Here is a 27,567-nt window from a genome sequence, read left to right on the forward strand (position 1 = left end):
ATAATAAATAAATAAATAAATAAATTATTTATTCATTTAGACTCAATTATCGGATTAAAATTGGGTCGAAGTTTGATTCGGAACGGATATTGATAAAATAAATTTGGGTTGCTTTTGATTCAGGTTGCTTTCAGTTCAGGTTAATTTTGGTTCAGATTGCTTTCGATCCAATTAAAATTTGGGTTGCTTTCGATTCAGGTTACTTTTAGTTCAGGTTAATTTTGGTTCGGATTGCTTTTGATCCAATTAAAATTCGGGTTGATTTCGGTTCAACTTGGATTATTTTAGGTTTCGGGATAATTTTGGGTCATCTTATTTGGGTCTATATCGAGTCTTAGATCAAGTAAATCGGATACGTACGGGTCAAATTATATATATATATATATAATCGAAATCTTTGAAACTATATATTTATATATATATAATTTTTTATTTTATTTATAATTTTACCTTTAATTTTTTTGACGTAAGATTTAATTAAGGTTAAGAGAAACAAAACAATGGACGCATAACACAAAAAAACCCAAAATCGAAGATTAAGAGATTTAGGTGGTGTTTGTTTTTGTAGAGGTAAAAGGTCTGCAGTCTGCAGATCACATCTGTAGGCATCTATAGCAGAATAGGTGGACCAAAAGTCTACAGTCTACAAGAAGAAGAATGTTTTTTAACGTCTGCAGACTGCTAAAATGAACTGAAATATAAATAAACTTATTTTTTAAACTTAAAAGAGTTTTATAATACCGAGATTTAAATAATTTTAGTTTTACAATACTAAAATCTAAATAATCCATACAACTACAATAATAAATTATTTAAAATAAATCAATCTATACAACTACAATAATAAATTATTTAAAATAAATCAATCGATACAACTACAATAATAAATCAATCCATATTTTAAAATAAATCAATCGATACTAATAAATTATTTAAAATAAATCAATCCATATTTTAAAATAAATCAATTCATACTAATAAATTATTTAAAATAAATCAATCCATACAACTACAATAATAAATCAATCTGTATTTTAAAATAAATCAATTCATACTAATAAATTATTTAAAATAAATCAATCTATATTTTAAAATAAATCAATCCATACTAATAAATTATTTAAAATAAATCAATTCATACAACTACAATAATAAATCAATCCATATTTTAAAATAAATCAATTCATACTAATAAATTATTTAAAATAAATCAATCCATATTTTAAAATAAATCAATTTATACTAATAAATTATTTAAAATAAATCAATTCATACTAATAAATTATTTTAAAATAAATCAATACATATTTTATAATAATTTATTTTAAAATAAATAATCTTATTAAATTATTTAAAATTAATTTAATAAATAATCATATTTTATAATTATTTTTGAAGAAGTTTGAAGACATAAAATTATATCTGCACCAAGAAGAATTCGCACAGATATTAGAAATACTTCTATCTTCTAAAAAATAAATAGTCTACAAAATCTAATATTTACGCGTGATTTACATGATACAGACACAAGAGATTTGAAGATGTAAAACAATAAAAACAAACGCAGACTTAGAGTTTAAAGGATCAAATCAATTAATTGAGGAAAGGAAAAGAAAAGAAAACTGAAAATAAACAAATAAATAAACTATATTTTGAAGGAACCAACCCTCGCGAGATTTTTCTTTCTTCCTTTGAAAGGTTCGTAAACGGGGAAAAAGGGGAAATTTTGATTTTGAGAGCAAATTTTCCCGGAAAAATTGAAGGAGATGCGATTCTGGCGGTGTGGGTGGCCGTCCGATGAGAGATCGACGAAGGAGGATCATCGCCGTTGATGGGATTTGTCGAGTTACAAATGACTTGGCAGCCGAGTATACTCAGTGAAAAACGGAAGAAGGGCCCCCCTTTAGGCTTAAGAAACCTCGGCAACTCGTGTTACCTCAACAGCGTTCTTCAGTGTCTCACCTACACTTCACCGCTCGCCAATTTCTGCCTCCGCTCCAAACACTCCTCCTCCTGCGACACCTCCGCCTCCAAAAAACCCCGCGACTGTCCCTTCTGTATCCTTGAAGCGTGGATTACACGCTCCTTAACCCTCGATCTCGCCCTCGACTCGCCTTCCAAGATCCAAAGCTGCATTAAAATCTTCGCTGAGCACTTCCGGTTCAGCCGACAAGAGGACGCCCACGAATTCTTGAGGTACGTTATCGATGCTTGCCATAACACCTGTCTTCGTTTAAAGAAATTGCGGCGAAAGGGAAGTGAAAGCGTTGGAGGTGGAGCAGAAGCGGTGAATGGCAATACCGTAGTTAAGGAGATATTTGGGGGTACTTTGCAAAGTCAGGTTAAGTGTTTGGGATGTGGTGGGGAGTCAAATAAAGTTGATGAGATTATGGATATTAGTCTTGATATTTTGAACAGTGGTTCTCTCAAAGAATCTATGCATAAGTTTTTTCAGCCTGAGGTTTTGGATGAAAATAATAAGTACAAGTGTGACAAGTAAGTTCTTATTTCAATTTAATTGGATTATCAGTATTATTTTGCTTAGCTATGATTTCGTTATTACTTTTGCAACTTGGCTTTATGCTTTCAAGTTAGAATAACAACGAATTTTTTTTTTTTGGAAAACTATGACATTTCATAGTGTCTTGTTTCTTTATTTTTTTGATAGGAATAAAAGGCCTCAATAAAACCCCCTTGGTGATTAACGGAACTTAACAATAGTTCCTTAATCCACACAAGGAGGAAAGGAGTGCCCTAGGATTCATTAAACTCAAATATAACAAAGTAATACAAACCAATCTCCCTCAAGAGATACAAAACCAGAAAGAAACATCCCTTAACAGAGCATAATTCAACCAATACCCTCCTTAGCTAGGACATCCGCCTCTATATTGGCTATCCTACTAACCCAACTAATAAAACCTTCAAAAACACTAAGCTTTTGAATAATGTCTTTAACTATTTGAACATAAACAACAGGACAAGAGACCACATCCTTAATCCAGCCAACTGCCACCTGACTATCACTCTCAATAATCAATCTATCTTTAAACCTATGACGAATAGATTCAAAAAAATCTAAACCCTTTAGGATAGCCTTCAATTCCATTAAAGTTGGGGGCCCCGGACCAGCAGGCTCTTTAAAGGAGCCAAGAATCGAACCAAACATGTCTTTCAAAATACCACCTAAGCCACTCCTTTTCCAATCACTCGAGGTAGCCGCATCCACATTAAGTTTAATAAAACCTTTTGGAGGAGGGGACCAAGGAAACACGGTTGAAACCCGATTAGAATGGGACGAGTAGGAATCCACTATGGACGGGTCAACAATAATATCATCCTTGGAAATAGTAATATGAGTTTCCTTAGCTAGAAACCATGAAGCAATCCTGCACCTAGCTAGAAAGAAAATCTCTGCTCGATCAAGCTTCCCTCCTTCAAACACTATAAAATTCCTGGTCTTCCAAATTGTCCATAGAACAGCTCCAGGTATAAATGGCCAGATAAGAGAGTTGGTCTTCAAGTCATTCCAAGCCAATAGGAATCTTTTAGCATCTGCATGAAAAACCGACTGAAAATTCCAATAGCCCAAGAATTTCATCCAAATTGGCCAAACCACCGAACAGGAAAAAAATAAATGCGATGAAGACTCTTCTTCAAGATTACAGAAAGAGCACAAAATATCATTTATGCCCTGAACACCTCTCCTAACCAGAGCTGTCTTGACCGCCAACTTCTTTAAGATAACTTGCCAAAGAAAAGTCTCTACTCTTGGAGGCAACAGACCCCTCCATACATTAGACTTCCAAAATTTAGCTTCCTCTGAATCGGGAGAACCCGAATAAGATAGATTGACACATGATTTCACAGTGAAAACCCCTTCCCCATTCCCCTTCCAATACAGTCCATCAGCGGCATCAGCAGAAATAGAAAAATCAGAGATAACAACCATCAAATTTGCCCATTGCTCAAATTCCCAGTCATTCAACTCTCTCCTCAACTGAACGTTCCAAATCCAACCCCCTGAACTGAACTCCCCAAACTGAGATAATCTTCCTGCTTTATTCACTGCAATAGAAAATATTCTAGGGAACAATACCATCAAAGGATGATCCATTGTCCAATTGTCTTGCCAAAACCGAATGTTCCTCCCATTGCCAATTTTAAAGCTATATTTACCTCTGATACTACAGCCCAACGAATCAGCTTGATAATGATTTCTCACCATATCTCTCCACATCCAAGAGAGTTTAGGAGAGACTTTACTGTCAAACTGCATCATGGAAGGATCCAATTTATATTTGATACAGAGCAGTTCCCTCCAAACCGCCTCCCTCTCAATAGCAAACCTCCAAGCCCACTTTTCCAAAAGTGCCCTATTCACCACCTTTAAATTAGGAACCCCCAAGCCTCCTTCAATTTTTGGTTTACAAACATCGGACCAGCTTACCCAATGTATCTTCTTTTTCCCATCACCACCACCCCATAAAAAATTTGACATGATAGAATTTAGAGTCTTATAAACTGAAGCTGGAACCTTGAACATTGACAAAAAGTATATAGGGAGTGAGCATAGAACTGATTTAATTAGAACTAGCCTGCCTGCCAGTGACAGAGAGGAGCCTTTCCAGCCCGTTAACCTCTTATTAAAGCTTTGAACCACTGGATCCCAAAGAATGTTGGAGTTCCTATGTGGACCTAGAGGGAGTCCCAAATATTCTGAGGGAAAAGAGCCCACTGAACATCCCATCATAGCTGCCCAATCCTTAATTTCCTCTTCCTTAAAGTTCACCCCAAATAATTTACACTTCTTTAAATTCAGCTGGAGACCCGAGATAATCTCAAACACCCGAAGAACCCTCTTTACATTCAAGATCTATTTTTTCGACGCCCCACAGAACATAATAAGGTCATCAGCAAATTACAAATGAGTTAAATTAAAATTCCTCTCCTCTTTTCTAATGACCAATCCCGAAAACAACCCTCCTGAAACAGCCTTCACTATTAATAGATTCAAGAGTTCCCCAACTATATTGAACAACAATGGAGACAAGGAACAGACCTGCCGAAGACCCCTCGCCATAGGAATTTCCTCAGTAGGAACTCCGTTCACCAAAACTGAAACAGTTGCTGAAGTGACACATTTCGAAATCCAACCTATCCATCTAGAACCAAAGCCCATTTCCTTCATTATTCTGAACAAAATAGGCCAGTCAAGAGTATCATATGCCTTCTTGAAATCAGCCTTAAAAACACACCCTTTTAAACCATTCTTCCTCCAATAGTCAATCCCTTCATTTGCTATAAGAGAACAGTCCAGGATTTGCCGACCGGGGATAAAAGCAAATTGACTTGGACTGATCAAATCTGAAATGCAGCTCCTAAGTCTTCTTGATAGACATTTAGAGAGTATCTTATACAATCCACCAACAAGGCTTATAGGTCTAAAATCGTCCAGACCATCACTGTTTGAAATCTTAGGAATAAGAGTGATGAATATGTGATTTACTCCATGTTCCCATTCCTTCCCCAAGTAAAAATTATGAAAGAATTTCATAATATCTACCTTAAGGGCCTGCCAAAACCTCTTGAAAAATCCCAGATTAAAGCCATCAGGACCCGGAGCTTTGTTGCTGCCACAAGAGTTCACCACATCCCACACTTCCTCCTCAGAAAATTCCTGTTCTAAGAACTGCTTCTGCTCCAAAAAAATTCTGGGAAAATCCAGATTCAAATCATCAATTTCTAAAGTAGTTCGTTCATTATAGATCTTAAAAAAATACTCTTTAACTATGGCCTTAATTGCAGTTGGGTCTTCAACTGTTTCCCCTTTGAAGTTTAAAGCAAGTAGAGCATTCCTTTTATTCCTAATCGTAGCACAAGTGTGGAAGTATTTAGTATTACGGTCCCCATCAGCAATCCAATTAGTTCTCGAGTACTGAAACCAGATCTGCTCCTGAATCTTGTGAAGCTTCCACAATTCTGCTCTAAGATTTTTCAATTCAGTTAATACCTCACTGTCAACAACTCCTTGCTTCTGTTGAATATCATCCTCTATCAACGAAATTTTCTTCTCTAACTCAGAAATCAAAGCACCTGGATACTTATCTCTGTTCCCAGACCACTTCTTAATTGCATGTTTGGTGTTCCTCAACAGACTAAAAACGCCTGCATTCTTCTGACTATCCTTACCACTCTGAATAGAAGAAACAACCAGATCCTCAAAACCCTCCTCATCCATCAAATAATTGAATAATCTAAACGGTTTTCTACCCCAGTCCACTCCTTTATTCTCCAGAACTATAGCATTATGATCTGACAAAGATTTTGGTAGAAGGGACTGCAAAATGTCCGAAAACAGCTCTAGGAAGCGACAATCAACCAAAAAACGGTCCAATCTTACAAAAGTGGGATTCTCTTGGTTATTACACCAAGTGAACCTACCCCATTCAAAGGGAGATCAATCAAACCCGTATGAAGAATGAACTCATTAAAGATCTCCATTGAACTCCTACTTTGACCCCTTCCCAATTTCTCATCTTCTTGTAAGTAAACATTGAAATCCCCTCCCACACAAATGGGATAAGTCTGACCACTAAGGAAACTGCTTAATTCTTCAAAAAAAAACCCGATTTTCCTCCTCCACTGCTGGACCGTAGACATTGATGAAGCCCACCTGGAATCAATACTCCGAAATTTACCGAAGGTAGCTATGAATCCTGCTAATAAACTGACTCTCCAGCTCAAAAACATTGTCATCCCACAACACAACAGGCCCCCGCTGATCCAACTGAAGGAGATTCCAAAATTCCTTTAAGCTTATTAATTCCACTTCTCCTAAAAAAAGACTTCCTAAATTTCTCAGTCTTAGTTTCTTGCAGCCAAAGAAAAGTAGGATTAAAGTTGGAGACTAAATTCTGAACAGCCCCTTTTTTCGTTTTTCCCCAAACCCCTAACATTCCATGAACATATTACTAACTTTGTCATCTTCAAAAAGGAAATAGGTACAGACACAACCCTCAATCAACCAAACCTTTATTAACCCATTCACGCCTCTCTCTAAAGCTATGATTTTATCCAAAAAGGCTTCTTTCCTTCCTTAAAAGACACACCAAAAGCTTGCTAACCTCCCCGTTCTACCGCTTCTTTCAACAGAATCGAAAAAGATGAGGAGGACGTTGTATCAATGCTCACCTGATCGAGGGCTTCACGATACAGGATACTTTAGTTCTTCTCTTCCTTCTGATCAGCAAACCAGATTTGGACTTTAAGCATTCGCCTTCTGAAAAATAACCTTCAATCTCCCTTCCTACACTCCCACCCCCAGATCCATTATCAGGATAGGAAAAGACTCACATCAGCAATGTTCTCTGCTGATAAACAGAGCTGATTATTATTACTGGAATCAACATCTAGCTCCCTCTGCTTAACTACGGTGCCCCCTGTTTCAGACGAGATGTTCAACAAATCCCCATACCAGTATCTTCTTTCCCTCGACATGTTGTATACCCTTTTACAATGCTCAGACTTCTAGTTTCCAGCACATTACTCTGTTGTAAACTCTCTTCTAGAGCGATGTAATTGCCTCCCCCTTGAGTTGTTATTTGAAACCAAATCCTCGGTCTTAAATTTTCTTCTTCGGCTCAATCTCTACACTAAATGGCTTCTCTACAATTGGACTCGTATCCAATACATTGGACACTCCCTACTTTTTCCTGATAAGTGAAGGTTTTCAACCAATTCCCCAAACTTATTAATTGTAAATGCTGGCCCAGAAATAAAACCCGAAAAGTATTTGACCCAGACTGCCCAGAGTCTTCAGAATGGGCCTGAGATCCATCAGCCGAATAATTTTGACTTCTAATCCCCAAGCCTGCATACTCACCAACTTTAAACTTTCCAACAGTCTGACTTTCTGGCAGACCACAATTAATATCTTTCCTATCTAAGGAAAGTCTTACTAGCTGTCTGTCCTCACTAGCTCTCCAGAAACACGAAACACTCCCTGGTCAATCCAATTGTCCACTGACAAACGATTTCCCCCTGCTGCACAAGTCTCACCTTCCCCATGAACTGACAACAATCTGTCTTCATCCTTCTCAGACATCCTCTCTTCAAAAAATATCTCACCGAAATCCTCCCCGGAAATTACTGAAAAACGAACTAGAATACTCACTAGCTGATCCAATCTTGATACTTACTTTGAATGATCTTCCATACGATCCAAGAGTAATAACCTCCGGAACATCAAAAGGACTTTCCACTTCAATAAGATTCTTGCCATTGTGAGGTCTTCTCTTTTCCTTGTACTATCATGGATATCTACCACACTGCCCCATCTACCAGCCAACTTCTCGAAGAAGGGTTCATTCCAGCATAACAAAGGAACCCCTTTTAATTCCGCCATGCAAAAGGCCATTGGTACCCCGGTTTCATTCAGTAAAGGTTCCACTCGCTCGAACCACTGATTTAAAACTTCTTCCTTTTTACTCCATAACTCCAGCATCTCCTCCTGAGATTTAAGAACTATCACACAAGAATTCCAGACATAGCCCCATCTCGTAATTTGAACATCATGGCCTTCTTTTAATAATGCCGTCCGAATGAACTCCACTTGAAAAGAGTATTTGATAATCCCTGTTACGACCTCTTCACCCAGTTGGCACTGTCTGTTGGGATATGCATCTCAAATATATTTCCCTTGACATTCCTCCTCTGGATATCCTCAGACATTAGATCATTGTTCCCCCTTCTATTCCCATTAGACAACAGAACATCCCTATAAGATCTATCATCCCTTCTACTTCTATTAATTATCTCTTCCTCTTGATTTTGAAGATTCTGCTTTAATCTGACCAGCAACATAGTTTGAAGGAGAAAGCACTACCCTTAACCTTGAACGTTCATCCTTAAATCTGGCAGGACTAACTGAGATCTTCCTTCCATCAACCACAATCCCGTTAAACTCCTCAACAGCCCTCTTCAGATCCTCCTCCCTCTTAAAATGAACAAAAGCAAAAGTGGAAAATCTGTATTTTGGATTTCTAGTTTGGCTGGGAATAAAGACTCTCATAACAGGGCCATGGACTAAGAATAATTCCCTAAGCGTACGATGGGAGACCCTTTTACTAAGATTATCGATAAACGCCGACCAACACTCATCCGGAACTGACTTTCCTTTCAAATTCTCTCTCTCTACATTTTTCTCTCTCTCACTCATATTCTCTTCTTTTCTGTCTTGTTTCTTTATGTATTGTTGTTTGCTTTTGTTACATGCTTTTTCTTTGTTGAAATAGGAGAGGAAGGAGAAGAACTTAAAATATAGTAATATGGTTGTTTCTAGATAACATAATTGAGGTTTTGGATGGAAATGATAAGCACAAGTTTGAGAAGTAAGTTCGTATTCCAATTAATTGCATATATAGCTATTATTTGTTTAGGCATGATTTCATTGTTGCTCTTCTGACTTGCTTTTTTTCCCTTTTGAGTTAGGATAACATTAAACATTACTGTTGAGTGTTGAAGAATATCACATTCCATTTTGTTTACTTTATTGTTGCTTTTCCGACTTGTTTTTTTTTTGAGTTAGAATAGCAATAAACTTACTTTTGAAGAATACCGTCCTTTAATAACCACTTAAGAAGCAGAAAACAAATCAGAAAAAAAGTTCCAAAATAGTAATATACTAATATTATTATTTGTTTTATCCTTTTATATGTTAGAATTGGTTTTTTGCATTTAATTTTTTTCACATTTTAGATCTATTATGATCTTTTATGTTTTATCTGAAGTTTTTTACTTTATTTTGACTCTTTAGGAGCAATAAACAAATATTAAAATGCAAGACAAAGAAACAAACTAAAATTAAGCCTAGTTAAACACTTTGCTTTTAATTTGTTTATTTATTTTGTTTTGAATGAGAGACTTGTTGGCTGTTTAGTTGTAAGAAATTGGTGGCAGCAAGGAAGCAACTGTCTATACGTCAAGCGCCAAATATCCTGTTATTCAACTGAAGGTATTTATAGAATCTATTTAAAGTTTTTATTCTGTTTTTATAGTTTTTTACGTTAGTCTTTATTGTAATTATTTGGAGTAAGCAATAATTGTTAGATTGTTATGGCAGAGATTTGAGGGAATACTTGGTGCGAAGATTGATAGGCTTATTACATTTGATGAGGTTTTGGTTCTTTCAACCTTCATGTCCAAAGCAAGCCAGGTTGTTAAGAAGTTGGCTTTACGTATAGTTTGTGTGGTTGGTACTAGTTGCCGCATTATATGAATTATAGCATTAAACTTTATGAGCCTTTCATTTGCTTGTGTAGAGTAGCTATGAGCCTGGCGTTGGTATTTATTTTACTGAATGATTTGGGAAAATTGTAGCATCTTAATGTGTTTGCTAGCAATGCTTACCTTGGCATTTGTAGGATAATAATGTGCTTCCATATCTCAATTATAGAGATACCGGAGTATGATTTTTGGGTTAACACTTTTTGGGGGGTCAATGAAACAAATATTACATTTACTTCAGTCATACCGTTGGTTTGTTAGCAATGTTGAGTAAATTTGGTGCCATTAATATAGAGGATGGAGAAAAATGTTAGTGATTTACAAATATTACATGATTTGGTCCTTGAAATTTATGCATGGTTATACCAGTAGAATTTAATACAGTCAAAAACATTTTCTTCATTGTTCTGTACAAAGTAATCTCATCTGCTGGTTATTTTCTGTTATCCTGTATTCCTTTCTTTATTATGTAATTTTGTTGGTATCTGGTTCTTTCTAGCTTCATGTCCAAAGCAATCCAGGTTTGTTAATAAGTTAATTTTACGTATAAGTTTGTGTGGTCGGTACCAGTTGCGGCATTATATGAATTCTAGTATTAAATTTTATGAGTTTTTCATTTGCTTGGGTAGATAGTTATGAGCATGCCTTGGTTTTAATTTTACTAAATGATGGGAAAATTGTAGTATCTTAGTGTGTTTGCTAGCATGTTCACCTTGACTCTTCTAGGATAATTTTTTTTGATAGGAATTGAAGGCCTCATTAAAAATCTCCTTCTTGATTAAAGGAGCTTGTAGAAAGCTCCTTAATCAGCGGAAGGAGGAAAAATGTGCCTTAAGATTTCATTAACCATAAGAACATAAGATACAATCAGAATCGCCTCCCCCAACATAACAAACAACCCAAATAGCCGGGAAAAACCCTATACAGCAACACTAACACAGCGAAATCCATCTAAGCTATAACAACAATCACAAAATGACTGACCTGACTTAACACCTGAACTAAGCCCGAAACCAACACATAAACAAACAACTAAAGCAGAAGCCGAATATCACAGCTCAACCAAACCATAAAATCCAAAATCAAAACAAAAAGCCCTAACTTCCACACGAAGAGTACAAGAATCTTCTTCCGCCTTACTGCCTTTCCGCCTAACTGCCTCTTCTAGCTCGACTTGTCGACATAAACCATCCGAACCTCCAACTTTAGAGCCTTCAAGATCAGAAAAAATTTCCTCTCGATGCACTTCCTCTGAGAATTCTTGCTTTGACTTTAACGAGGCTTCCTTTGGTGGGTCGAGAATTTTTCTTGAAAATTTCGGAGAGAACTAAATATAGCATTTCTCTCCTCCAAGCTCTTTGTTTCTGACGCCCATCCACTTTCTCGGATTTCGATAGCCCCATCCCCTGACCAGCAAGCACTTCCTCGTGTACCACCAATACCTTAAATCCATCAGTAGGCATGGTCGAGGACGGCACAACTGGCAGTTGCACGTTATCTTTACTTACATACTTAGACCCAACGTGTGCCCTACTAACACTCTCCAAGGCATGCAAAATGCCACCAGTTTGACAGTCATAATCCTGCATAGCTGTCCCACTAACCGAACTAACATTCGGGATCTCCAAGAACCTATTATTATTTAATAATACCTTGGTCTGCCGTGAACCAACATTTCTAATTGGAGCCAAACGCCTACCACTAACATCAAGAAACATGTGCTGCACATCTTTCGTATTTGCACTATCAACTCTAGCATCACACACATCCAAACTTGAGCCCACGTGTAACCACTAGCTTCCTCCAAAATATTAAGATCTGCACTCCTCTGGCCAACTGAACCAAGCGTAGATGCCCCATTACAATTTGTCAGGTTATCACAAAACGGCAGCTTATGCCCATGCACATTAGACCCCACTTGCGCCCCCTAGCTACCTCCAAAGAATTAAAAGTGTCGTTCATCTGGCAATCAGACCCATGCGCAGCTGTCCCGTAACGGACTGTCGGGGACACAACTTCCACAGCCCATACCTCATCGAACAAGGACCATTTCCTACTTCCTCGCACCTGAACCACAAGTTCCACCACCAGTATGCATGCCTTCAAAACACGCTCGGTTTCTAGCTGAGCTTCCTTAATATTATTGGAATCAAGATTAACTCGAGAAAACGTTCTAGCATCTACCACCAACTCGGAAGGCTTAACTGGCGAGACACTAATAAGCTCCCCCTCCGTGGGCAACGGGGAGGCAACTGACGTTTCCAACACAGACGAATCAACCCAGACGGAATTTGGGCTAAAGCAAGGTTCAAACTCAGAAACAAATACTGTAAAGATTGTTCCCCGACTTTCAAAACACAAGATTCTTCCACTTGATCTTTGCGGTTCGTAATGATTTGAAAACATGCCCTATCAAACGAGCCAGGAATAAAGGTTCCTACGTCAATGGAGATAAGAGCTCCCCATTTTTCTGCAATGTTTCTGAAAGTTGAATGGCACCACACAAACGGTGGGATCCCTCTACACGATAACCATGCCCTCGGCTGCTATTAAAAATTTTCCGACCACAATCCACTTTGTCAAGCATTTATCAACGCTCAATCTGATTTTTAGAGTATAGTCCCTACTCTCGTCATCTTCAAATATTATCAAAATAGCTAAACTACTTAACCTCATAATTTCGGGCCTAATATGCCTTCCTTGTGCATAATAGCAGCTAGCTCTTTCATTTTCATAAATTTTCTGCACCAACCAACCAACTATCTCTAAGAGTAATTAGCTTTTCCTCGTCAACTACACCAATAATGGACGCCACTTTGACATCCGCCTCACTACTCTTGACCACAGCTGAATTTGAACCAGAAAACTTTTCCTCCAGAAAACATCACGAGGTTGAAATCTCGCCATGAAAACTCTAATCTTTTTATCTTGAATCCAAGTCTATCGGCACAGATGATAGCCCTCCTCGCGTCCTCCACTCTAGAAAATCGGACAAAACCGAACCTGCTACCTCCCTTGCTTCTTTTGCTAGGGATGAAAGAATCGACCACCTCGCCATATTTATCGAACAATAACCTAAGACCTTGATAATGAAGACAATCTGGAATATTGAAAATAGTAACTGTAACGCAATCTTCCCACCAGATCTTCTCAACTGCTTGCCATCTAAAGGATTCGAAGGGGATAAGAAAGAAATTTTTGAAAAACGCCTAAATTTTTAGAGAGAAGGTGGAGCTTCTCTCACTGTGTTTTATTACGGGCCTATTTAACTCTTCTAGGATAATAATGTGCTTTAATATCTCAATTATATAGATAACAGGTGTGATTTTTGGGTTAGCACTTTCTGTGGGTCAATGAAACAAATATTACATTTACTTCAACCATGTTGGTTTGTTAGCAATGTTGAGTAAGTCTGATGCCACCATGTTGGAGGAAGGGGAGTGAATGTTAGTGATTTACAAGGATTACGTGATTTGGTCATTGAATTTTTGCATGGTTCTACCAATAGAACTTCGTTATTCTGTACAAAGTATCTCATCTGTTGGTTATATTCGATTATCCTATATTCCTTTCTTTATTTTGTATTTTTGTTGGTATTTTCAATGGCAGGATCCACAGCCAGTGTATAACCTATTTGTACTATTGTGCACGCAGGATACTCACCAGAATCTGGGCATTATTATGCATATATTAAGGTGCTCTTGTTCTCCGGTTTCTTCAATTTATATGTACGCTTCAGTGCCAGAAATGTTGATAGTGGCTGACATCAGTTCTCTATCTGTAAAGGATGCAATGGGCAGGTGGTATTGCTGCAATGACTCCTTTGTCTCACTTTCAACCCTACAGGAGGTCTTGTCCGAGAAGGTTTATATTCTTTCTTCTCTCGTGCTAACCAAAGGCCAGGGTCTCAAGGTAATGCGGTTTCTTCCAATGGAGTTAACCACATGATTCTAATGGAAGTGAGGCATCCAAAATCCTGAAAGCAGTTCAATTGAAACCAGTCCAAACAAAACCTAGTGTGAACAATCTTCACAGAAGGTGGGGAAACTGTCTTCTAGCCTACATGTGAAATTCAATATTTCTGAAAAGCCTGGTCCCAGAAAGCTCCTGTTATGAGTAACGGAAAAGTTGACTTCCATAAGACTCAGACTATTGCTGTGAATGGAGTCTCAGTGGAGTCACTTTGTTTGGAGAGGAATGAGAAGAAACTTTGTCATCGTTGAACAGGAATGGTACTGACAAAATTGGAAAAGTTGATGACGTTGCTGTAGGAAATAGCCCACAAGTTGCTTGTCAAATGGAAATAAATCAGATCTTTTGTAGTTAATGGAACCAGGAGCGTGCAGTTGTAGGTCAGATTGATACTGCTCTTTCTGATATCTCTAATAACCAAGGCAAAAGAAAAGTTCAGAGAACCCTTGTGCTATTTCAGTGCCAATGAGAAATCAGAGGATTCTTATGATGTTTTAGGGGCAAGCGAAAATCAGAGGATTCTTATGATGTCTCAGGAGCAAGAGAAATATGAAATTCTTGTAATTTCTCTGGGCCAAGGAGAATATCTGAAGATTCTGTAATTTCCCAGGGCCAAAAAGAAAATCAGATGACTCTTCTGATTACTCTGTTCCAATGACAAGCCGAAAGATGCTCTCTAACATAGGGGGAAACAGAAAATCTAAAGACTCCTGTGTTCACTCAAGGTTAAAGAAAACAGAATACACTGGCGATTTCTCCTTGCCAATGGGAAAATCCTGTATTTTGCTTTCCCAGGATGCTCAATCTCGAGCAGAAGTTGAAAATATGAAGGAAATGTAAGCTACTTTTATCTCAATTGCTTTAGGGGTGCCTTTTATTTGGATGTTGCATGTTCTTTTGTGACTTAAGAGGTTCACTTTGTTTTAATATTGTTGTTTTTTGTGGATTTTCATGCCTGAAATTTCTTTGAATTGTGAGTTCAATTGGTTAGAACTAGGGTGTTTTGTTTTATGGCATTTGGCCGTAGTAATCCAGGTTTAACATGTCAAAGTATGGATTTCTTTACTATTCACCTATGCCTGGGTTGTGTTTAACTTGTCAGAAGTTGCTTTTTTATTCCTTTTAATTAAGTTTATTATTTTCACATGTTTGAATCCGGTACAAAATTTACCAGGTTGAAAAACAAAGCTTCTTCAGTTTTGCGATCATGTGCTGGTATGTTTATGTTTTCAATTTCATGTATTCGAGGAAACAATCATATGCACAGGAGACTGGAAGAACCCAGAGTGACAATGATTTAGAGTAAGCCTTTGTTATACTGTTAAGTAACATACCTAAATGTGCACAATTTAATTCTATGTTCACTTCAAGTATGCTTGGTTTTCTTTAGGAATTTATGCGCTTTGATGTGGCTAGTTTTTTATGCATTTGAGTTGCTATAGATTTCCCACCTAAACATGCCTAGAGTTACAAAGAAAGGCTAGAGTTCCTTTTTTTGAACAACCCATGCCGATTGGATTAGGCACAATTTGAGTAAAGAAATTTGTTTCTACCACTTTTTTGCAAACCACAAGATTTCTTTTTTCATCACACGCCTAACCGAACCTTTTTTCAGATTAACAGTTACACGTGTGCTGCCCATTTTTCTGAATTGGTAGTAAGTAGAGAAGTTAGAAGGTGTCATGAACCAATTTTAGGTACTCTTCCCCAAGCTATGTTGCTTCGGCCTTTTCTTTTTCCTTGTCCTTGTCTGATACTGATGTCCCCGATTTTGAGTAACATAGGTTCCTAGTGCATTTCATTTATTTCATTAAAGCATTAATAACCACTTTCATTTCCTTTCCTTTGCAAGATGCACCATCAGAATCTCATATTTTCATGTAAATATTCATAGTCGATTCTTGTGTTTTAAACACATCTGAATATTTTCATGGAAATATGACCTTTTAAGGACGTCTTAAAATACATGAAAAAGGGTGTACTTGTATCCAAAAACTCCGAACTTCAGTAACATAGCTTATCATCATTATTTTGTTTCTTATAAACTTTGGTTCATGCGTGAACCACTTTTATGCAGGAAAAGCTGATTGCAGATGCGAAGCCGACCTTTTTCCACAAATACCCGAGTCACTGAAGGAATTAATTAAACATCTCCAATCTTTCAGCCAAACAAAACGAGAATCTCCAGATCCTTGACCGGCATAGCTGGTAATGTGCAGTATTCGGTTATTCCGAATTCTGGTAATTATCAATGCGAAGAACTTGGCTAACAACTTCCATTATTCCCCATGCTTTCTGCATCCTGCTGCGTGAAATCTTGGTGTATAATCTTGTATTTTAGGTTGGTATTGTAGCGAAAGGAAATTATCCGGCGTACATTAGACCTCTCTTTGAGCAACTTACAGCGACGTGGCCAAAGATTTGCCTACGTGTTTCCTGATCCCCGAGTTCAAATATTGCCGAGAGATCCAACGACTCGAAGTTGATCGTTTTTTCTGGCAAAGAAGGAATCTTAATTCATTTTGAAGGATGCATTTTGGGAAAAAATAAAAATCTTAATTTTGCATTAAAAGATGACATTTTCCCAAAAAAAAAATTGTGGTCGGATAATACCCGCTAAAATGAAAGCTATGAATGAGTTGTATTACTGATTAAGGATGTTTTGCTGCCTTGTTCCAAAGTTGATTAGGTGCATACACTGATTCGGTCAGGCTCTGCTGTCTATCATGAGAAGTTGTTTCACTTCATTTATGTGACTTCTATTTCTCACAACATAATTTCTTACGAGTTATAATTTAAAATTTCTCATCATTTTAATGTTCATGCATCAAATCTTCATTATTTCTCTATTATCATTCTTAGGGGTGAGCAACTAAGCATTTATCGAGTCAAGTTAAAATATTGAATTATTTGAGTTAATGGTCGTATTTTATAATTCTTTTTCCGAGTTGAGTTGTTCCAATTTTTTATGAACTTAATTATAATTGTTTACAATATCATGATATGTATTAATTTTAATTTATTGATTTTTTTAAATCATATAAATATGCATATAATTATATTTTTTTCCAGATTGTAATGTTATTTAACAAATTAAGTGCAATTTAAAATTATAAAATATATTTATAATTGACGATAAAATATTGATGGTTAACCATTTTTAGAGTAAATGGTTAACAGTTCTTAATTTCTTCTTTCCCTTAGATTTGGGTTTGATACTAACGGAATTCTCTTTTTCCCTTCTTTAGTAAAATCTTTTTTTCCTTCCTTAGTAGAAATCGGTTAAGATAAAATTGATGAGAGTATTAAAAAAATTAAAGAAATTTATAAAAAGAAAGAATTTGTAAAAATTACAATAAAAAAGAAGAAATTGAATAAAACGGCCGAGTGTCAGCCAAGGCTGCTTGAGCAGTTTACTTGGTGGAGATCCAAACCCAGAGCAGACACTTGGTGGTATTTACAGTGTTGTTAGCCAGAAGCGTGGACATGTATTTGGGATGCAGAGGCCTGGTACTCCACTATATCGAGTGTTTTGGATTCTCTAGCACTCTGAGGGCTGCAACATTCCCACACAATGTGTGTTTTGATCATGATGCCATTGGAACATGGTTCCTAGGAAGCAGCCGTGCATGTTGCTGATATCCGCAAGAGGAAGGGATTGAAGGGGCAGATTACCCCACTTTTGAGTGCGAGGACGGGTTGCATTGCAAGTGAGAGGGAGTATAAGATATGATTATGGTTGTACTGCAACTAGTTATGAATTGCTTTATACTTTGGATGACCCTCTGCATTTGAACTTTTGATCGTGGTTCTCGAAGCATGTTTAAATGGAACACTAGGAAACTATAATAATCCTTCATAATTTGATCGGATCAAGATATTGAATTCCTCTGACTCAATGAGAGATGAATTCCATCCATGTCAAATTACTTTGGTTAATTTGAGTTTATTCACTTTCACCTGCATTCCAATATATTTTTATCCAAACTTTTGTCAGAATATCTACCCCATCAGCAGGGTAAGTATATACCTCAGTTTTAACGGAATATAATTAGTTGATCGGCCAACAAAATTAATTATGTCGAAAATTGATTATATATATTTGAAAATTAGTTCAAACAAATAAGATACTTAATTGAGTTAATTAATTAAAATTTAATATTATATAAATATAGTAGCCACTCCACTAAAGATGATGGATCTTTTATTTTAAGATGTTCAACATTATCGAAACATTATGGGAGCCTTACAATATCTTACTGCAACGTAATTTTTCTGTTCCAACAAAAAATATTGAAGTATGTATAACTTTTTCAGTTACAAGTTATACAAATTTTATTTAAACACACATTATTTTACATCACTCGTCAGAGTTGAATTATCTTTAAGGAGAAAGTTAATCTTCATATATCGATTTATATAAATGAAAATGCTTCGACCGTTTCTTTTGTATTGACGGGGTTCTGTATCGATTCAGATCATTCTCGGATATATTATGTAAAATGATCTCGATCATTTGTTACTTTTTAAATTTTAGCGAGGGAAACAAAATTTACTGAAATATTAGTTACTATTTGTTTAGTTTATTATTAAATTTATATATTAATTATATCACGTCAATAATTTGTTAAAGGTCTGACAGTAATTAACTTTCAGTTACCATATCTTAATTAAATAAAAATAAAAGTGACTAAATATTATTTTCTTTGAACTAAAATATATATATATATAACTTAAATAAAAATAATTAATTTTATAATTGATTCATTTAAATAATATTTTAAACTAAAATTTATTTTAAATTAATCTTAAATTAAATTACAACAAAACTAGTTGGAATACCACTAACTAACGCATCTTAAAGATATGGGATGAAATGCGATATCAACTGATATTTATGGCAGGCGATTTAAAAATTCAAAAGATATTCCAACGGAAAACCATATAATTTCACATTCTCTCTCATTAAATAAATTAAATTAAAAAGAGCCCTAAAGATTATGTCGTCGCCGCCGCAGCCTAACGGAGAGCCCCAACATCCGATTTCCCGACGAATTGTTCGAATAATCGTTGCGGACGCCGACGCTACCGATTCTTCCAGCGACGACGAAGCGGTTTCACCGAAGAAAACCCAGAAGCGACCTAAGAAAAAGCTTGTCAACGAAATCATAATCGGAGTTTCGGAGAAGAGAACGACGTGATAGTGGGGTCGAGCCAGGAAAAGGTGAAGAGGTACATAGGGGTGAGACAAAGGCCGTGGGGAAGATGGGCGGCGGAGATTAGGGATGGCCGGAGGATGAGGCATTGGTTGGCACTTTCGATACGGCGGAAGAAGCGGCTGTTGCTTATGATCAAGCGGCGTTGAAGCTGCGCGGACCTAACGCCCCTACTAACTTTAAGTTGCTTGATTGCAATGCTGTTCAGTCCTAAAATTTTCTGTAAATATTGACCTTCTTTTCCCCTTTTTACCTTTTGCTGTTCTTGATGTTCATGTTGTTAGGAGTTTTAGTTTTGTATATTTTACTTTATGCATGCAATAACCTTCGAACGCTTGTCCTCTTTGTATTTCTCCTACATCTGATCATAATATTGTACATTTTTAACTCCGTTTCCTAGTTTCTGAAGTAGAACTACCATATTTGTTATCTAAATTTGAAGAAGCGTTCAAAGTTTAAGGTAATTTCAGCATCCTTTCTCTTCTATATAACCTTAAAAATGGTGTCAGAAATTAAACTGCGACGAGCAACAGGATGATTTTTTTTTTACCCAGGTGGTTGAATGGAAAAGAAAGATAACCAATCTGTTAAAGGTACATACTTCCTTGCTTTGACTTAATTTTTTTATAAAAAAAGTTTCGACTGGTTATTGTTTAAAAGGAAGAAGATATTTTAGGAAATATTTGTCTTGAATATTTAAGTTGATGGGAATTTATGGACTGGTAAATGAGTGAAAGTTGAAGCAATTGGGATTCTTAATAGTTCAAATATTTTTGATCATTATGTTGTAACTTAGATCAGAAGTAAATTTAGAGCATATAAATGGTTAAATTTGAAAGGGTGACATGAATGGCCGAGACTTTATCGTGCTAAAATATACGTTACAAGGATTAGTTTATTTTTGTATGGATAGAATTTATGTAAATTTAATGCTGTTACTTGTGTGCATTGATTAAGGTGATTGTGAAAGGAGGAGCTAGATCAAAATGATAGACAAAGGACAGAGCATCCTCAGCTTAGTGATTGTATCGATTCTGCTGTTTCTTGGTGTATTCCTTGCATCCAAAAGGTTAGTTGTGTTCATCTAAGATCAAGTGTTGATTGTTAAATGTTAATGTCTTGGGATTTTTTCAATGTTTTGGCAATGATTGGATTTATTTAGATTTCTTTCTGATGCCGCATATGCAGCACGTTGATCATATTAATTTTCTGATGCTTGAAACCTTTGAGCACTTTTAGAGTGTAATACTCATCTTTGTAAAACTAGGATACGTTGGAGCAGTGATGGAACTAAATGGATCCTGTCCCTGCGTTGGAGAGGGGTGCTGTAATATTTTTCAACACTGACAACAATCCAGTGGAGAGTCTTACTTTCAAACTGGCCATTATTCAATTTTTCTGCTTAAATGTGGGAGAAAGTGATCTGGAATTCTCCAGCTGATCATTCTTGATCAAACTTCGTCTCCCAACCCCTTACAAGGGTTCTTCCTTTTGATAAGCGTTACTAGAAACATTTATCAAATATTCATGTGTTCATTTGGTCTGAGTGAGAATTCACCTAAATCTGATTATGGAGTTCTTGCATTGCTGGCTTACTTGTTCTTCAACTAAGTCATGAATCATGATTTTTTCTTTCTAATTATGATCTGAAGATTAAGGAGAACCTCTTGTTCATTCTTAATGTAATAAATTTCAGGTGGGAAGATCATGGCTTACTTCCACTGCCTCCTAATTAGTATTATCAAGTATACAGAGTTGTGGATCCCAAGTGAGTCAAACAGTGGCAACAACACCAATTACCCCTATCAAGTCATGTACCAAGAACCCCCAGCTGACAATTACCCTTGGACCATCTGTGCTATCCGAATCAAAACCTTAAGAGGTAACTCGTACTACGTTTTAGTATTCTGCGACTCCACACATGGAAATTCTGCTCTGCTTTGTTGGTGGCACATCATGTTGGAGACATGATTTTAACATCAAGCTCACGAGTATGAAGGCAAATTTGAAGGGAACAAACCCGACTTTTTGAATGTGGAAGAAAACATAGCCTGTTGTTTACTCTGTTGGTACCATTGATGTCTGGTGTTGATAAAACCCTGTTTTATCGAATAACCGGGCTTGTGTTCAAGTAGAATGGAAATGGGCTAAGTTGGGGAAAACAGGTTGAGATGGTGTTTATGTATTTGTTAAGGGTGAAAGTTATTTTGTTATGTTGGCCACTGATACTCTGTTGTTGAATTTATAATCCAATGAGTGCCTCAATCTGTAGAGCAGGTGATTAAAAGCTCTCAGTTGACAGCTTTCCTTTCTCCTAGATTGTGGGTTCAATACTCATTAAGAGCAAGTTTGTATATATGAAAGTGTTTAAAAAACTCATGAGCTTTCCTTTCCCTTAGGTAGAAAGTGTTTAAAAAATAATATATATGAAAATTATAAATTATTTTTATTTCAATGCAAGTTTGTATAAAATATATAAACCCTACAGGAGAGCCACATTTATTTCAAATGTTTGGTGTATAATAATACTTCTAATCATTTTGAGGCACCGTGATTAATGACAAGGTGTTTATTTTATGATAAAATTTTTATTTTATTTTATGATTTTAGAAATTTTAATATTTAAAAAGATCATATTAAAATAATTTAGTGATTGTTTGTAAATTTTATTTTTTAATCATTTCAATTGTTTTGAAATAATTATGACATGTTGTTAACTGTGGTTTATATATATATATATATATATATATTTAACTTTTAAAAATATTTAAATACAATTCAAGTTTAGAATTTGAAACAATTAATTCCCATTACAAATCATTATTGAAGTCGTTGATATGGAAAGAAGACCCATTATAACGTGGTCATATCTATGCTAGTTTCAGTGAGGTGAATATCAAATGGAGGAAAGATATCAAGAGAATATACGACAGGGACTATCGACTTGACAAAGTAATGGACTTTCAAAAGAAGCCATCTTTAATTCTTCAGCTATATTCCATCATCCAATCTCAAAACCATCAGTGTCTTCTTCGTGACCTTGAAAAACAAGTTGGATTTGTTTAGCTTCTAGTTTGTTATGGCAGAAGCAGATTCTGATCATCTCTTTTTAATCCTGCAAAAGAGGTACTGTCAGATGTAGTATTGACATTTATTTCACGCGAGTAGCCAAATGACTTGGCCCATTTTAAGCCGAAGTTCAGTTCTTCAATGCCTTACTGGTTTAACTGAGTTGACCGGAAAACATGTTCGACAAACTTATAGATGTGTGTGATGTTGGAAATATTGTATACTACTGTCAAATGAACATATTCACTAATGCTCAACAAAAAAGAAAGAAAACAATGATATAAACTATTACTACTTTCTTTTTCGATTCCACGATGTGATAACACGTGATGAAATGGTCTACCCATGGGAAAAGGGAGTAGGGACCTTGATGACTGCTGCAATTATGCTATGCTATTCTCTACTATTTTCTTGTGAAAAGATTATAGTATTTAAGCATTTGATGACGATGTGATGCAATTCTGGGAAATGTATAATTATATGATAAAGGACGTACGTAAGGTTTTGTGTTGGGCGACAAACTTATCAAATAATGGAGGGTTATCCCCAACCGCCCACTCGGTCCATCTTTGTATGCAATAATTGCACACTTCAACAATGAAGGCAATCAGGAGAACCAACATATTGGATTGGAGTGAGACTGGATTCATAAAATAAGAAAGATTTCACTTCTTTTAGGTATTATCTCCCCTTTCTTTTTCGGTTAAAACCAGTTCCCACTGAATAGGAAGAAATGAAATCATGAAGGGGATTAATGCAAGTATCTTATTCTGCAGAAGACTGAGTTTGCTTTTGACTCTTTATTCTTCATGAGGTGATGTATCCAAATACATGTGATATTTATATCCGAGTTCCAGTAATATGAGTGTAAATTATCTGTTTCTTTAATAGCATGTGATCATGATATGATTGTAATATCATGTACATGTCTTGCCGACAACATAGTGCTAATTTAAAGTTTTCATGATATTTGGTTCTTTGACACATTAATGTTTTTTATTTTATTTAAAGTCGTACAAAAGTTGTGTTATTCTTAAGCATTGAGCTATAATTTTATTCCAATTTTTACTTTCTTCAAGCTTTGCCTAATCTTATCTTGGTCCGAGATGAACGAACCTTCCACTTTGAAAGAATCAAAGGATTTTAACGAAACAAAATGAGACATCTTTCCCTACCTGATAGCATCCTTAATGATGTTAAATGGAGAAGGTTGTTAATTATTGAGTTGGTTCAAGTGATAAACAATTTAATATCTCTTAAGTAAATCTCGAGTACAAGACTATATGTATACAGAAAATCTCCGTTGGAATACTCACCCACTAAATCAAGTGTAAACACGGATCGATTCGGATTAGTCAAAGCGAAATCTTAGAAAATAGGAACAAGTTGATGTTATCTAGGTTCCTGGCTCATAGCATTTGAACATGCATGCGGTTAGTTAACAAGTTAGTAAATTTTCAATTGACTCAAGTAGGAAAGTTTAGATTAACTGAGCATATGAATATAATTTTATTATTTAAATTATTTAAACTTTTTATTTAAATATATGAAATTTGATTAGATCGAATATATTTGTTTGAGTTTATATCAAGTTTAAATTTAATTATTTATAATGTTATAGTACGTGTTGATTCTAATTTAAATAATTCTCTCTACCTATATACAATATACATATATTCTTTATATTCTTTTTTTTCATATGTCTAAACAAGATTTATAATGTTATTTAATAAATTAAATATCATCTATAATTATGTAATATATTTACAATGTTATTTTTAAAGAAATAATTTTGAGGACAAAGAATCGAAGTGGGAATCTAGGAATTGATGGGAAGAAATATTTTGCAAAGACTTACGGTATGAGACCCAGATTGAATAAAACATAATGTTGATGTACTAAATTGAAAAAAAGAAAATTGTTGTCAAAAAACAATTGAAGTTATATGTATTTTAAAGTGGTATAGGAATATTTTGTTCAAATTGGTCAAAAATAAATTTAAAACGAAGGAGAAATCAAAGAAATTATAGAATCATATCAAATTGATGGATTAAACTACAAATTAAGAAATTTGTTCTCAAAAGGATAAATTAAAGTTACATAAGTATTTTAAAGTAGTATAGGAGTATCAGAGTACGTGGTTAATATTTTATCAAAAAACTTAAAAGGAATGATGAATCGAAGAATAATAGAATCATACATAGTTAAAGGATTATTTAAAAAAATAAAGAAATTATTGTCAAAAAGAAATTTTGAGCTATATAGATGTTCTATAATTTTTAGGAACGTGTAGTTCAAATTGATAAAAAATGAACTTAAAAATTAAATTACTTAATTAAAGATCAAAATGATATTATTTTTTCAACTTTTTAATTATTCAAAATCTACAAATTTAAGTTAACTCAAATGACAAACAATTTAAACAACTTGAAATTTTTACAATTTTATTTTTTTTAAAATTAAATCAAATTTTATGGGAACATGAAATTTAATGAATATATTGAGAAACAACGTACATGAAAGTTCGTTGGTGTCATGATCATGTATGAGTTGTGATTTTCATGGGGACATGAAATTGTGTATGGTCCATTATTAATTTCGGTGGTCCTAACCTCACCCCTTTTGCATCTGCCTAATGAATTGTACGAGGGACAGCACAATATGTGTGATGCATTTATGATATTGGGTGATATTACCATTACCATACATATTTGGTCCAAAGTGATGGCTGATTCTCTGTATTCTCATCCTCAACTCCCATGTCCATAAATAAAAGAACGGCATTGAAGATATCAACCTTGTTTCTTTATGCCCAATATTACCCTACCTAGCTACCAAGATTGTGCTTAACTTGATTCCCACGTGATATGTTCCCTATCACTAATGCTTCTTCTTCTTTCTTAATTTCCATATTTGTGATTCGCATTTCACACTTACTAAGAAATGATAGAATAGGAGCCATCTCATTTATAGTTTGACCTAACTTGTGTCTTGTCAATTTCCTTAATTGGTGATGTGAAATGATGGGAGAGTGGAAGATGGAAGAGTATAGATATGAATCATATTAATGTAATTTTATATATTTTGATAAATTTTATATTATTTGCATTTCATTCCATTTGATTGTTGCATTTTTTATTTTATTTGTATAACTAATGAGAGCAATATTTAGTTGGAAAAAATATTGCTAAATGGCATTGATTGGTGTTTAGTTAGGGATTTATGGTATTTTTTGTCGTATTTATCGAAGTTGTCGTGTAGATTTCATAACTTGTAGTAAAATGGTTCTCTCTTCTTAACGAATTTACATTGAATTTTTAAAAAAAAATCAAGAGAAAGTCATATACAAAAAGGACAATAAATTTCTCTCATTTTTTAATATAGGGGCCAAAATAAAAAGAAGAAGAAGAAAAGAGGCCAAAATGAAAATAAAGGAGAAATGGATAAAGTGAAAGAAAAGGAAAACAAGGTCAAAATTTATGAGTTGTGTTTGCTTAAAAATGGGCACATGTTTTGTACGAGTATAGGCCAGATCGAGCAATGAAAATGGCAACATCGTGTGTGTACGAGTCATATATTTAATCACTCAATAAATATATATATTTAAAATATTATATTTAAATATTAAAAAAACAATATATAAATCTCATTTTCCATGCATTTTAGCCACAGAGTTTTCATTTCTTTCATTCTGGCCCAAAATTTGAAAAGGACAAGCATCAAAGTCGTCTAAAAAAGAGTAAAAGACAACTTTAGAATAAGTTGTTATGATTACACGACGACCTTGAATACATTGTAAAATATATCTCAATCCCTAACTAAATCCCAGTCAACGATAATTTACTCAATTTCTTTTTTCAACTACAATATTAGTTTTGTTCAGTCAAATCTTTAAGTATTATATTTCAAATAAATTAAACTAACAAACTATTTATTTGATAAAATTTTAATACATTGTAAAATATATCTCAAATCCCTAACAAAATCCCAGTCAACGATAAAATTTGATAATAATTAAATATGTATTAAAAATATTTCTCAATTGTTATTAAATAAATAAAATCAATTTTAAATTTTACATGATTATATTTAAATTCAGCCATCGATACATTTTTCTTAACAAATACTACTTAGGAGGAGAGGAAGGTGAATATTGAATCCGCAACTTAAGAGAGACGAGAGATGTCAATTAAAAATTTTAATCATCTACTCTAGAGATTATTGACTAGTAATCGATACATTAAAATAAGTAAAATTAGATAACTTAAAACCAATATAAATCCAACTTACTTGTAGTCTTGTAGACATGAGTGCCCCATATTGAGAAGGAGAGAAGGAAAGTTTGGATTGATAGCAATGCGTCCATCCTTCTTAATTGGTTCCATATTCTATGCTTTGGTTACTCCATTATCAACTCTACTTTGGAATTCTGATTTTTTTTAATTATCAAATGAAGTGGACAACTTACATGACACACTTATCAACCCCTTCACATCAAAATAGCATTCTTGGAACTAAAATATCTTTATTTATATAAGCATAAGCATTGTACTAATATTCTTTTAATCCCCCAAAATTAACCCTAACATAAACGTCGAGAACTCTCATTAGGTGGCTTCAGTGATAAAAAGAAGTTTTGTTCTTCTTCGAGATCTTGGATCAAACAGCTACATTTGCCATGTATGTATGCGCTATTAATGATCGGGAACGATTTTAAATAAATGTTATCTTGTAATCACGTCAAACTATTTAAAAATAATAATAACATAAACATAGAGAAAACTAGAATGAATATGAGGTGAAATTGTTTAACTAAAAGCATTTAAATTGAAAATTAGAGATTAAAATTTAAAGTAAAGTACATAAATGGTCTCCGACTATAATAAAATGGTCCACAGGTTATAGGGAGTTGCTTTGTTGAGCCCCTCGACTATTAAAAGTTATACAATGATCACCCGACTATTCATTATATTTCAAACTAGTCATTTTTTGTTAAAAATTAACGACGGGCTGAGCTGGACGT

At 34.9% G+C, this 27,567-nt stretch overlaps 1 long non-coding RNA gene and 1 pseudogene across 1 annotated transcript; both read left to right on the forward strand.

Annotated features, from left to right (window-relative positions):
- Nucleotides 1–1,594: 1,594 nt before the first annotated feature.
- LOC120198391 lies at nt 1,595–15,652 on the forward strand (annotated as a pseudogene).
- A 3,923-nt stretch (nt 15,653–19,575) lies between these two features.
- On the forward strand, nt 19,576–21,259 carry LOC120198310. Its single transcript, XR_005523356.1, has 5 exons — nt 19,576–19,697; nt 19,876–19,935; nt 20,030–20,068; nt 20,433–20,544; nt 21,172–21,259. It is a non-coding gene; the product is annotated as an uncharacterized LOC120198310 (long non-coding RNA).
- The last annotated feature ends 6,308 nt before the right edge of the window (nt 21,260–27,567 follow it).

Source organism: Hibiscus syriacus, unplaced genomic scaffold, assembly GCF_006381635.1.
Source record: "Hibiscus syriacus cultivar Baekdansim isolate YM2019G1 unplaced genomic scaffold, ASM638163v2 tig00117056_pilon, whole genome shotgun sequence".
Taxonomy (NCBI): Eukaryota; Viridiplantae; Streptophyta; class Magnoliopsida; order Malvales; family Malvaceae; genus Hibiscus; species Hibiscus syriacus.